The sequence below is a fragment of the Cicer arietinum genome, chromosome 5 (assembly GCF_000331145.2).
Source record: "Cicer arietinum cultivar CDC Frontier isolate Library 1 chromosome 5, Cicar.CDCFrontier_v2.0, whole genome shotgun sequence".
NCBI classification, from domain to species: Eukaryota; Viridiplantae; Streptophyta; class Magnoliopsida; order Fabales; family Fabaceae; genus Cicer; species Cicer arietinum.
Genome location: NC_021164.2, coordinates 46,947,971 through 46,963,386, shown reverse-complemented (window position 1 = coordinate 46,963,386; position 15,416 = coordinate 46,947,971). Strand labels below are relative to the sequence as shown.

Below are 15,416 nucleotides of genomic sequence, written 5' to 3'. Positions count from 1 at the left end.
TGATGATTGTATATACATATTCGGTTGTTGTTGTGATTTGTCGTAATTGCTTTGAGGTGTGAAGTTGGGTTGATTAATTTTTGATGTAATTATGTGTTCATATTTGATTTAATGAATATTCGAAGTGTTGATTGATTCAGAGCTATTTTAGAACTGAAAATCTGCATTTTCTCTGTTGTATTCGGCTATGACAGTGCAGTTTGTTAAAACTTCATTTTTCAACATTGTTTATGCATTTTTGGACATATGAAAACCCTTTCGAGGAGTATGCTAAGACGAAAGGTTCTTTTGAGCATTTGAAAATATAAGAATTTTGCTATGTGATATTTGTTAATTTCGGTTGGTGACCTTTACAATTATTGTGGAAATCTGGGCTTTGCCCTCATATGAGAAACATGATCATCCTACCGGTTAGTACCCTGAAGATGGAAAAGTAGTTAGTCATACCTGACCGAAGCTATGTCAGAAGGATCTTGCGGGGCGTGTGGAGATCACCCAGGTTGTATAGCTTTTGTAGCATGATCAGATTAGAGGACTGTATAGGGTTTAGTTGTCTTTCTTTTGTGGATGTATTTATTTCAATTTGAAAGACTGTACCTATACCGCATATTGTCAGTTTGACTTTTATTTTGATGGGTCCTTGTACCATTTTTTTGATGCGACGTGGGGAAGTTAAAATTCTTGGGGCAATGTATTTGTATAGGTGTCTGCCGAGAATACTCCAGGGGTATGAGCTATGTCTGATAAGTCTCATAGCCGTGGTTTATTTTATCGTGTAAATACTTTGGGTTTGTATTTCAAAAACTATTTCCGCTACTTGTAAATATTGTTGGCTTTTGTCGTTATGTTACGACTTAAATTTTTCATCCAAAAGTATTTTCTTTGTTTTATTTCTTTGTTTAAAAAAAATAATAATACACTTGTGCTGTTAAAAATCGGGGTGTTACAAAGAGCTTATAACATGCTTTACCAATACAACATACATGCTCAATCATTTAAAATGGCAAGAGTACGATTTCAAGATAATTAAGTGCATGATTTGAAACTACGCTTGATTTCTGAAAGATCTTTTTATGGAAGATTGTATAACCAACCAACTGTGTCTGAAGTGGCTGCACTAATAGTTGGTGATGTCGATACATGTTCAAAAAGAGATATTATAATGGAGACACAAAATGGTAAACTAAAAAGGATTGACGAGTTCCATACAAGTTCTTTAGCACATCAATATCCTTTGCTATTCCCTTATGATTTTTATTCAATATTTTAAATTTTTATTATATTGGTTAAAAATAGATTGGCAAATTGTGATCTTCCTTAAAATCATGAAAGTTGTGGAGCAGCAAAAGGGGAAGTACTTTTTCTTTACGGCTACGGTGGCACAGGAAAAACATTTATGTGGCAAATGTTGGCTTCAAAAATACGTTCAGGAAAGCAAATTGTGTTGACAGTGGCCTCAAGTGGAATAACATCACTACTGCTACAAGGTGGGAGAACAACACATTCAAAGTTTAAAATTCATGTTCCTACACTAGAGTCGTCTACATGTAATATAGATAAATATAGTGATCATGCAGTATTACTGAAGGCAACCAAATTAATCATATGGGATGAAGCGTCTATGGCTCATAAGATTTGTTTTGAGGCACTTGATAAAACATTGAAAGATATCATGAGTGAATCTAAGTTCAAAAATACTATCTTTGGAGGCAAGGTTGTAGTATTTGGTGGAGATTTTAGGCAAATTTTACCGGTTATCCCAAGAGGAAGCCGATTAGATATTGTTAATGCAACAATTAACTCTTCCTATATTTGGGATCATTGTCGAGTGTTAAGACTCACTAAAAAATGCATTTATTGCCAGAAGAGAAAATATGAATGAACTTAAACAATTTTCAGAATGGATCTTAAAATTAGGAGATGTGAAGCTTTCAGAGCCTAATGACGATCATGTAGAGATCCAAATACCACCAGAGTTGACAGTCACTAACTTCAATGATCCACTTCAAGCAATCATTCAAAACACATATCTAAATTTAATCCAAAATTACAAGAATGAAGATTTTTTGCAATGTAGAGCAATTTTGGCATCGACAATAGAGATTGTTGATTCAATAAATGAATAATTGATGAGCTTAATATCAGGTATTATTATTATTATTATTATTATTATTATTATTATTATTATTATTATTAAATTTTTTTTTATATAATTATAGTTATTGAATTATGTGTATATCCAATTAATATCATTGCTATATTGCACTAATTATAGGAGAAGAAAATGAGTATTTAAGTTCAGATTTTGTTGATCGTTCAGAAAGTCATGGAAATGAATCTTTTGATATTCTTACACCTGAATTTTTTAGCACATTAACTAAAAGTTGGAACTTCAATCATGCTTTTGTGAAATCTTGATCAATCTGAAGGTTTGTGTAATGGAACATGACTTATTGTTACAAGGCTTGCAAATCATGTGCTCGAATCAAAGATAATTTCAGGAAAAAATATTAGAAACTTGATATATATTCCACGAATTATTGGAAGTAATAAATAATTCAAATGTTTTTGGGCCAATTGATTTGGTTCCACATTGTACCCATATAAATAACTTTGTGTGTAATGTTTTAGAGACTAATGCCATTTTGATATACTAATGAAAATCAGAAAATAACTCTCTTCCATAATCTCTCTCTTTTCTCCATCATTTTCTAAAACACCACAATTGTCGATTATCAATTTTCACCATTGATTCACCCTCCATTCTTGATTGTGTTCAAACATCTGGCATCAAGAGCAAGGTTCAGATCCAATTCCGCTGCAATCATGTCCGTTTCCAATGACAAAATTCCTACCAACCTTCCGATTCTTGATTCGAAGAATTATGACAAATGGCACAAAAATAAAAGTTTTGTTTGGATATCAAGATGTTCTTGATATGATTACCGATGGCATTACTCCTCTTGGTAAAGAGGCTACAGCAGCTCAAGAAGCGAAATTCAAGGAAGATAAGAAAAAAGACTACAAGGCCCTTTTCTTGATCCATTCTTGCGTCGATAGTGACAACTTCGAAAAAGTTGGCGATTGCGACTCGACGAAGACAGCTTAGGGTATTCTTGAGAAAGCTTATGCTGGTGTGGATAAGGCGAAGGTGGTGAGGTTACAAACTCATAAGCGGCAGTTTGAGTTACTTCAAATGGAAGACAAGGAAACGATTAACGATTACGTGACGCGTGTGACACGCTTGGGGAATCAAATGAAGTCGTGTGGTGAAGCCGTTTCCGAACATAATTTTGTGTCAAAGGTATTGTGTTCTTTAACACCAAGATTCGATAATATTGTGGTGGCGATTGAGGAATCAAAGGATCTCAAGCCGATGACGAAAGATGAACTTCAAAGTTCATTGGAAGCAAACTCATAAGCGGCAGTTTGAGTTACTTCAAATGGAAGACAAGGAAACGATTAACGATTACGTGACGCGTGTGACACGCTTGGGGAATCAAATGAAGTCGTATGGTGAAGCCGTTTCCAACAGAATTTAGTGTCGGTATTGCAAGTAGGTTCATGGAGAGGCCAAAGGTGTCACATTTGGCAGCAGTTAAGAGGATACTTAGATATGTGAAAGGTACTCTTGGCTGTGGAATTTTATTTCCTGCAAGTGACATGGGCAAAAGTTGCGAATTACTCGGATACGCCGACTCCAATTGGTGCGGAGATAAGGACGATCGGAAATCAACGGCCGGTTATGTCTTTATGTTCGGAGGGGCACTAATCTCTTGGTGTTCTAAAAAGGAGCCGGTGGTTGCTCTCTCTTCCTGCGAGGCGGAGTATATCGCAGCTTCGTTATGTGCATGCCAAGCTGTGTGGTTAGTGAGCCTGCTGCGTGAACTGGACAACAACACGAGAGGAGCTGTTTTGTTTTTTATGGACAATGTTTCATCCATCAACCTTGCTAAGAATCCCATAGCACATGGGAGGAGCAAGCATATTGAGATGAGGTTTCATTATTTGAGGGAACTAGTGAGTTCCGGACAGTTACGTTTGGGGTATTGCAAAAGCGAAGAACAAGTTGCAGATTTGTTGACGAAAGGCATTACGAATGAGGTTTTCAACAAACTTGTAATGAAGCTATGCATGAAGAATGTGGAGCATTTGAATTAAGGTGGTGTATTGGAAGTAATAAATAATTCAAATGTTTTTGGGCCAATTGATTTGGTTCCACATTGTACCCATATAAATAACTTTGTGTGTAATGTTTTAAAGACTAATGCCATTTTGATATACTAATGAAAATCAAAAAATAACTCTCTTCCATAATCTCTCTCTTTTCTCCATCATTTTCTAAAACACCACAATTGTCAATTATCAATTTTCACCATTGATTCACCCTCCATTCTTGATTGTGTTCCAACACGAATGTCTATGTCACCTTCTCAATCACCTTGGCCTTTCAAGCTAATTAGGAGACAATTTCCCACAGTTGTTTCCTACGGTATGACAATCAACAAATCACAAGGACAATCATTGGACTATGTTAGGATATACATGCCAAAATCAGTCTTTAGTCATGGTCAGTTATATGTAGCTATTTCAAGAGCTAAAAGCAAGAATGGGTTGAAGATTTTAATACATGACAAATATAAGCAGGCATCATATACAACAAATAATGTTGTATACAAAGAGGTTTTTCAATCTCTTTGATTTGTAAGTATATTATTTTCTTTAATTATTCCATATAAAGACTTAAAAAAAAGTACAACTATAGACATTGAAAACATCTAAATGATCAACATAACCTATAAATTTAGATCATCACTCACTTAATCAACTTTTCAATTAGTTAAAAGTTGTTGCTCAATTATTTTGTAATTCAATATTGTACTTTAGACTAATCTATTGAGTATTCCATCATGGATATGCCACATTAATGCTTTACCATAATATACATAAATCTAATTTAACAAATATGCTTAGTTTTACAGTAAACAATACAATTAGCAATTTGGATTTTTGTTGTTGTCGATTTTTGCAATAGAAAGACAATTTTCAATCATTATTATTTTGTTGAGATGGATCGTCAACTAACATTGAACATGTTATAGAAAAAATATACTATAGAGAATGTAGTTGAACCATTAAAAGTTAAAGTATGTTGTTAACTCTATTTCTCACATTTTGTTATCTTATCGAACAGTCAAAATACAATTGAAATTACATCATAAGATCATATTAATTAACATGCATATTATGTTATAGGCCTTTGGTGCAGACTATGACCTTGATGAAAATTATGTTATAAGGCTTTGGTGCAGATTATGACCCTTGATGCGGAAAAAAATACAACAAATGAAGTTGTCTTTCGACATTACAAAAGTCATTGATGATACATTACTAATTTAACATCAAAATGCAACCTACGGTTGATAATATGTATGAATGACATTTCTAATGTGGATTTCTTTAAATGTAAAACATATTTTAGTAAACTATGATTTATTATTATATGTCTTAATCAATGACATTTAAATTCTATTATTACGATGTTTCATTGTAACTTGCATGCTCATTGTCTTGAGAAATTATTTTCTAGAAATCAATATTATTTGGGATACTTTATAGCAACCACAATACTATCACTGATAAATCTTCATGAAATTTTAACTCTCACAAGCACATCATAAATTATTTTGTTGTCATGTTAATAATTTTAAGTACAACTAATATATTAGTTTGGTAATTATCGACTACAATAATTAATTTCATTTATTTTATTTTATTTATTATAAAAAATACTTAATTAAATAAAAATATATAAACAACGCACCACCCGTACGATAGCACGAGTATTATACTAGTTTCAATGAAAAAGATCCAAAGAAGAAGCAACTTCCGAACTTTTGTAAAAAAAAGTAAATTCGAAACATTTAAAAGTTATAGTTAAAAATGTCCTTTGATTTTTTAAAATAAGAAAAATCTAGAATTAAAAAAAAATACATGAAATTAATTATTCCGAATACTTTATTATTTCAAATGGTTACAAGTTTTGAATACTTGACATATAAAAAATCCAGTACAACAAGTATATCAAAAATTTCACTCATAAAATATCTGATATAATAAAAAAATACTCACTTTTTTTATTTTTAACTTTCAAATTTGTTTACAGAATAAAGAAAAAAATTTGTTTTTAATTTTTTTTATTTTAAACAGGTATTTAAGTATTTGAAGCAAATGTGTATGGATGGTTAATGAAAGTGCAAACACGATAAAGAGGGTTGAATTATGTTTCACAAAGTTGGATAAATCTTGATCAATTTTTCTTATAAATAATGCATATCTTCTTGTAATAAATCTTGACCAAATCCTGACTATATCTTCTTTTCAACTTGGTCAATGATTTTCTTCAATTATAAATCTGAATCAAATCTTATTTTAGATTTTCTTCAATTATAAATCAGAATCAAATCTTAGTTTAGATTGTCTTCAAAAACACAAATCTTCTTTCATACTCTGTGAAGTCAAATATATTGTTCTCACAAAATAATTTTATCATCCTCAAAACTTTAAGTATAAAACCATATTGGTTCCAACAATCTCCCCCTTCTTGATGATGAGAAAACTTGTATAACTTTTCTTTATATTTCTTTGACTCCCCTAACTTAGGACTCTCCCTAAGTCTAAGTATCATTTTCTTTTTTCTTCTCACTTTATCAAATATCTTTCTCTCCCTTTTGTCATAAAACTTGCTCTTTTTATTTTTTGTTTTTTAATATTCCTTTTTTATAATAACATGAATATAACATATTACATTAGAATATAAAAACTAAAAAAACTAATATAAAACTAGACTACTTTGAAGTTATTACAACACCTGTCAGATATGAAGGTAAGATTTGAGTTTTTCTTGATGAAGTCAAAAATATCTTTAACCAGTGGTTTGATGAATATGTCAGCCCATTGGTTTTAGTATCTACAAACTGAATGTTTAGTATCCCTTTTAGTACAAAGTCCCTAATCAAGTGGTGTTTGATCTCTATGTGTTTAGTTCTAGAATGTAGGATAGAGCTTTTGGTTATGCAAATGGTAGAAGTGTTATCATAATAGATGAGAATGTTGGTTTCTAGGATTTTGTAATCTTCTAGTTGATGTTTCATCCAAAATAGTTGAGAACTGCAGTCTGCTACGAAAATGTACTCAGCCTATGCTATTGACATTGCAATGATATTTTGTCTCTTGTTTGACCAAGATATTAAGTTGTCACCTAGAAATATGTTGTTGCCATTAGTGCTCTTTCTTTCAAGTTTATCTCCAGTATAATCAGAATCACAGTATCCACCCAGTTTGTACTTAGAAGATTTTTTGTAGAACAAGGTAAGGTTGGTAGTGCTTTTTAGGTATTTAAGGATTCTCTTAACAACAGTTAAATGGGATTCTCTATGGTCAGCTTGAAATCTTGCACATACACACACATTAAACATGATACCTGGTCTAGAAGTGGTGAGGTATAAAAGTGCTCTTATCATTTCTCTATAGGTTTTTTGTTCAACTTTTTGGCTCGATTCCTCTTTTTCAAGTGAACAAGTAGGGTGCATTGGTATAGCCATAGGTTTGCAATTAATCATATTAAACTTCTTGAGAAGCTTTTTGTATATTTAGTTTGATGAGTGTATATACCTTTTTGACTTTGTTGAATTTGTATCCCTAAGAAGAACTTAAGTTCTCCGATCACACTCATTTGAAATTCATGAAAAAATTAAATCAGTTGCGCACGTTGATTATTGTAAAGTCATCAATTATGAAATCGTGTATTTTTAGAGCTCTAGAAAATGATGATTACTATTGGATCTTGGATTATCATATATTAGTTCAATCAAACGATAATGTATCTTGTTGATTATTTGTTGTTAATCTGTTAAACATATGTATTTCTTTACACATATAAAGACATTTGAAGAACATCAAGTATATATTTTGTTAGCTTAGATATGCATATTATTTGTCTAATCCTCGTAATGGTATAAATCAAAAAGAAGCTATTTATTTACACGAGTAAGTACATCCATTTCATTGAGATATGTGAAATTAATCACAACAATATCATCAAATGATGAAGAAATTTTATTGTTACATGAGGCAAATTGAGAAGGTGCTTTGGTAGAGACCTATGACTCAACACATGCATGAGATTTATGATTTGTGTATCAAAAATATGACCACAACAGATCTTTATGAGAATAATGTTGCATGCATTGCTCAGTTGAGACAATGACACATGGTCTGTTTGGTGCAACAAAAGGGAAGGGAAGAGAGGGATTTTTATGAACGGGAAAGGAATGGAGGGATTTTTATGAAGGGGGGACGAGAAAAAGTAGAGACATGTTTGGTTTAAAACAGATGAGGGGAGAGATTTCTAATGGTTTGTGTTTGGTTCAAGGGGAATGGATGAATTTTGAATGGTTTTTAAATTATATGGATTCCTTTATCTCCCCTCCTCCAAATCCCCTCAAAATGGAGGAAGAGAAAATATCACTTGAGAAGGAATTTTGTTGTCCTCCCCTCCCTTCTCGTCCCTCTAAATCCCTCCAACCAAACATACTCTAAAGGAGATATAACAAGGCTTATTCCATCAAAATATATCACTCATGATCTTCAACTAAGTGGTGATACAAACATCGAGAAAATCATTTATGTGACAATATTTGATACATAATTACAATGTCACCACCAAATAAAGTTTTTCAACAACTAAAACAAACAATTGATCTTCATCATTTTAAATATGATTGTCTACACGAGGGAGAAATAAATATATTATGGAGTATTTTTTTCTTCACCATAGTTTTGTCATATCGGACTTTCCTGGTAATGTTTTTAATGAAGCACTTCCCACATAGAGGATATTGTACCTTTTTTTTCTTCACTATGGTTTTTACCCACTAGGTTTTCCTAATAAGGTTTTATTGAGACATGTCCTTAATACACATCTAAAGAAAAGTGTTATGAATATGAATATTTGGCAAATATCCTTTACAAATTAAACGAGTTAAAAACTTAATCCTTAATATTAGTGAATTGCTAATAGATCATTATGATATATCAATCATATTCTTGTAAGTTATAAAGTGAGTATCCTATAAATAGAACTTATATGACATACAACTTTGATACCTTGAAGAGCATAATGTAATGATATCTTATTCTCCCATTCTCTCTTTCTATTTTTCTTACTTTTCTGTATTATTTTATATTTTTATAAGTTTAGTTTATTTAAAATAAAATAAAAACCAACAATAGTTAATTGTATGCGTGCGTCATCATAAGAATGCCATAACAAAAGTGTTTTACCAAATGCTAGTTGAACATCTTAAAATAAGTTGCCATACCAATATTGTAATAAGTAAACCCAAACTAGCGAACAACAGTAAAATAAATAGCAAATTAAAAATTGATTAAAAAAAATATCAAACTATATAATTGGTTCTTGTAATGCGTTTTTTGTTTTAGTTTTTATAAATTTTTTAGTTTGATTTTTTCTGATATTTTTTATTTGTTTTTTTATTCTTATTTATTTGTTTTAATCCTTATAAAATTGGTTTTTTTTTTATTAAAATGAGTCTCTACGAGATTTATAGTATTTAATTTTATTTCCTTAATTATTAGAGATATAAAGAATTGCATGAATTAATTTTAATAAAAGTAAATTTTGCAGAGACTAAAAAAAAAATATTTACAAAAAAATAATAAAAGAAACACTTATATGAACTAAAACAAACACATAATTACAAGGACTAATTATATAATTAAGCCAAATTAAAATAACATTGAAATAGTAAGATCATGGAGGAATTTTTCTGTGGGAAATCAAATCAAAAAGAATGAGAATGTGCAAACATGAGAACTGGAGGTTGAATTGTGTTTGACAAAGTTGATAACTTTTTATTAATTTGATAAAAGTCGATTTATTTTTATGAATTACTTATATAAGAAACAATCATGTTAAGAGACCGCAAACAATGAAAGCATAAATAATTAGACACATAGATTTATCTTGGTTTACCTCTAACTTGGTTAACCACCTTGACCCTATAAGACAAGTCTTTTCATAACAATCTGACAATTTCAGATTGAAGAAAAAACTAAACCACTATCGAGTTGGATACAAAAGATTGAAACTTGAAGTGTTTGTTTCTAAAAAAAGTGATAATAATAATAATAATAACTCTCACACTCTTAAGATAAAAACACTCGGAAAACAATTCTCATTCGAATACGTGTTTCTCTCTTTGAACTCTAAGATAAATTTGGAATTTGAGTTTGAATTCTTCTACTCTTTTCTGATTTTTTGATGATATTCTTTTTCAGCCTTGACTATCTATTTATTGATAAAATTAGGGCTTCAATTTAGTCATTGTTTAATTATGAATTGTATATTCATTACTAGTTTGGTCAAAAATGATCTTATTCAAAAATAGTTTTGAACAAAATGTATTTTGATATTATGTTCTCTAGCCAATTCTTTATTTATGAATCCAATTTGAGCAATTTTTCTAGATCGGTTATATTTGTATTTTGAACATATTGAGCTTGTAAATTTGTCAGATTGATCTGTTCAGATTGAGTTTGTAAATTCTTTAGATTGATTTTGTTCGTATTTTGTTTAGATTGATTATGTTCATATTTTGTTGTAGATAAATCTTTTTCAAATCTTGACTATATCTTATTTTTAATTTGGTCAAAGATTTTTTTCAATTATAAATGTGAATCAAATCTTATTTTAGATTTTCTTCACTTATAAATTCGAATCAAATCTTATTTTTTTTTCTTTCAAAAACACGGATCTTTTTTCATACTCTGTTAAATCTTGTTCTCATAAAATACTTTTTTTATAATCAAAATTCTAAGTATAAAAACCAATTTGTTTCCAATAGACAATAAAATGTATTATAAATTTACATGAGATGGAAACCGTAATAAATGGATAATTATTTTTCAAATAATTTTTTAATGTAATTTATTTTTAATTAATAAAGCATAACCGAATTCAAAATAAAAAGAGTATTCAATATGGTAAGTAATAGAGATATGAAGTGTTAAATGTGAAATTAATTTATCATTTATAGAATAGATTTTGTGGGTGTATTCGATGATTAAAAATAAACAAAAATACTCAAAAATAACTTTAACAGAAAAATGTTGAAAAAAAAATAAAACTCAAAATCAATGATCAACATGAATAATAAAATAAAAACTAAAAAATCAACAACTAAAGTACTCTCAAACTTAATAGAGAAGTATTTGTAAAAGAAACCAATACAAAGTCAAAACATAATCATCAAAAAAGAAATTCAAAAATAGCAAAAGCATTAATTTTGAACTCAACTCTAATATGTTTGTTTAGAATGAGTGAAGGTGGACAATTATTTTCATATGAATGATACATGCGACAATTTCGTTTCACGGAATTAGATCAATTATGCTGTATAAATACTACCATTTAAAGTGATCATTTTTTTTAATAATTTTTTGTATCAGATCTTATTCTAATTCATGCATTTTCACTATTTATTAAAAAATTGCTAAAAAGATATATTAATAAATAATTAGCTTACTCATAGTTGTCCAACTTTATTGTCACTATTTTTTTGTTGGTTCTTATTTTTAGAATAAAATTTTCAACTCTATTATTTTTTTTCCAACTAGTCTAGATATGTTAATAGTAAAAATAACTAACAAAAAAGTAAACAAATAACATAATAGAGAAGACATAAAAAGATAAATGGTAACAGAACATAAATACACCATTAATAAATTCCTAGAAAATAAAAAAAAATGTTAAATCAATAGATCCTAAAAATTGACATTTATTCATTTGTTATTTACTAGAAACATTATCTATTTGATATTTGCAGAAATTTTATTTAAATTAATAAGTTTGTATATCTTAAAAATGTATGGAAAACCTGCTTAAATTAGAGCCACTAGAATAAATTCAAATAAACGCATTTATTAGTAAACAATTGAGAGAAGAGAATCAATGTTAAGGTAACAAGTGGTGGAAGGTAGAGACAATGAAATAGGTTCTTTGTAATCTAGTATAGATATAGATATAGATATCACCTAATCTTAATTTTAAAAAAATAACTAAATAACATTTATGCCTTACAAATACATATTAAAACAAATAATAAGTGAATATAACAAACTAAAACCCAAATATTACTAAATCTTAATTCAATGAATGAAATTAGGAGGAAAGTTAATTTTTGTATCCCCCAATTAAATTTATATCCCTTAATTTGTTAAAAACCTAAAATTATCTTTAAAATTTTTATTCATTGAGTGGTAAAAAAAAATTACTTCAAACTCTCATCCCCAAAACTAAATTTCTAGTAAATATAATTTTTTCTTTAAATTCTGATACACAAAAATACATAACTGGAAATTTTGTATTTCAAATTTCTAATAGTTCAATTAAGTTATCAAAAATTTTGCCACTAAGTTTTTGGTAGATATTTTTAATACATGTTTAGTAGTTACATTTGTATTACCGGAAATTTGAAATTTCCGATAGTTATTATTCTTAACTGAAAATTTCAACAATCCGGTATGTTAATTTTTTTTAATATTTTTTTTTTAAATAGGGATGGAAAAAGCACTACCAGTATGTATAGATTTAATTGAAGCATTCACAACTGATCAAAATTTTTAGTCACGAGAAGTTGTCGTGTCATAGGCAAGAGAGGTCGACCGACAAAATCGAGTAGCAGTTATCAATACTCGACCTGACGTAGAGACTGGAAAAAGAGGAAGGAAGTCAAAATTAATTTTTGGTTGTGATAGAGGTGGAAAGTATAAGTCAAATAAAAGTAACACAAGTACATCAACTAAAAGGTGTGGTTGTCCGTTTAAACTTAGATCGAGACCATTGAAAATGCTGAATGATGGATTATTAGTTTAATGTGTGGACTTCACAACTATGAGTTAATTGCTACTTTTGAGAATAATGCATTTTTGGGATGCTTAAAAGAAGAAGATAAGAAACACGTTGACGAGCTGACAAAGTATCACGTTGCACCGAGACACATCTTGTCATTTTTGAGAGATCGAGATACGAAGAATGTGACTAATATCTATCAAATTTACAAGCGACGAAGCAGATATAGGAAGAATTTGAAAGGACCTAGAATTGTTATGCAACATTTGTTGAAGTTACTTGAAGCTAAGAAGTATGTTTGTTGGAGTAGGACTCTTGGAGACTCCAACGTAGGGAGGGACATGTTTTGGACACACCCAGATTCCATAACTTTGTTGAACATGTTCCCTTTTGTATTGATCATGGATAGCACCTACAAAACCAATATGTATAAGTTACCATTGTTTGAAATTGTTGGTGTAACTTCAACTCGGTTGATATTTAACGTTGCATTTGCTTATATGGATTCTGAACGACAAGAAAACTTTTGTTGGGCATTGGAGAAGTTAAAAGAGTTGTTTGTTTCAAACACCTCATTTCCTCAGATGATTGTGACTGACAGAGAACTTGCTTTAATCAACTCCCAATAACTCAACAGCAGCAGCAATTGCCATATCTTCATTGACATTAGCGAGATGTGTGAAAAACTCTCCATAACATGAGATGCTCTCTTGACCCCTAATATCGTCAAGAGTAATAGTCATTTCATCAAATGACAAGTGAAATGAGTTAGTCTCTGCATGCCATCTCTCAGCAAAAGCAGATATCAGATTACCGTCAATCATGTGCAAACTATATCTTTGTAGAGGATGTAATCTAGATATAGTAATCCAATGATCTATCTGAGCATGTAATACATATCTGATATCAATGAATTAGTCTTGCTTTTTCCCATTTAAAACAACCTTTGAGACATATCTATCCTGTTTATTAAAAATAATACACAATAACTTATAATCTAAATATACAATTATTTCATTAAAATCAGCTTTGTAATAACCTAAAATCAGTGTTGTAATAACCTAAAATAACTTACGTCTATCCTAAAATCATCTTTATAATAACCTATACTACAAATATATTAAAATATACATATCATGCTATATTATAATATGTAATAAAATAAATTATTTACTGACATGTTCATTCCACATGTAACACCCCGTTTTTCTAAGCGAGGGTGTATTTTTTTTTCAAAAGAAATTAAACTGAAACAGAGAAATAAACAAGAAAATGTCTTTGGATAAATAATTGAGTCATTATAATTTACAAGCAGCGGAAAAGTTTCTCCAAATATAAATCCAAAGCATTTACACAACAACAAATGGTACATGGGACCCATTCAAATAAGATGTCAAACTGACAATATTAGTATAAGTACAGTTTTCCAAATCAAAATACTCCAACCCAAAAAGTAGGACGTCTAGTCCCTATACATCAACCTAATCTGATCATCCTACCAAAAACTATACACCCTGAGTGATCTCCACGCGTCCCGTGAGATCCTCCTAACGTAGCTGCAATCAAGCGTTCCCATCTCCATTCCCGTCCGTAGGGTACGAACCGGTAGGATCGTCCTGACTCTCATCTGAGGGCAAAGCCCAGATTTCCACAATAATTGTAAAGGGTCACCAACCGAAATTAACAGATAACACATAACATTTAAGTTTTAAATGCACAAAATAACCTTTCAACTAAGCATGCACCTTAAAAGGATTTTCCATATGCTAAAAGTTCATATAATGCTTGCCAATTAACAATGAACTCAAAATGAAGTTCTCAAATCATCAAGTAATACGTAAATGACCAAAGCATTGATAAATCAATTGAGCAATCGATTATCTAACTCAAAATAAGGACTTCTGCTGAGCCAATCGATTGCCAAATCGATTTGGTCAGTTCTGCTGAGTTTTTGCATGACCAAATCGATTTCTAAGTCGATTTTGTCAGTTCTGATGAGTCCCTGTGTTGCCAAATCGATTTCCAAATCGATTTTGGCAGTTTTGCTGAGTTCCTGCCTCTCTGCCAATCGATTTCCAAATCGATTTCTTAAAAGATTTTGAAAGACATATTTATACAATCGATTGGCAAATCGATTAGGTTAAAATAGTGAACTTCCTGCAACTCATCCAATCGATTGGGAAATCGATTTCCCTCATCATTTTTCCAAAAATTCATAACTAACTCAATCACATTCATACATAATCTCAAATCCTAACACTTAGCACTGATAACGCAATCGCTACAACATCATTAGTTTCGAAATAGTATTGCAAGCAAACATGTTATCACCAAATTCCAAAACATAACACTTAACACTTATAACACAATTACTACAACATCATGGGTTTCGAAATGGTATTGCAATCAAACATGTTATCACCAAATTCCAAAACATAACACTTAACACTTATAACACAATTACTACAACATCATGAGTTTC

At 30.2% G+C, this 15,416-nt stretch overlaps 1 pseudogene; it reads left to right on the top strand.

The window, feature by feature from the left end:
• Positions 1-4,701, top strand: part of LOC101493318 (uncharacterized) — an 8,183-nt pseudogene extending 3,482 nt beyond the window's left edge.
• The last annotated feature ends 10,715 nt before the right edge of the window (positions 4,702-15,416 follow it).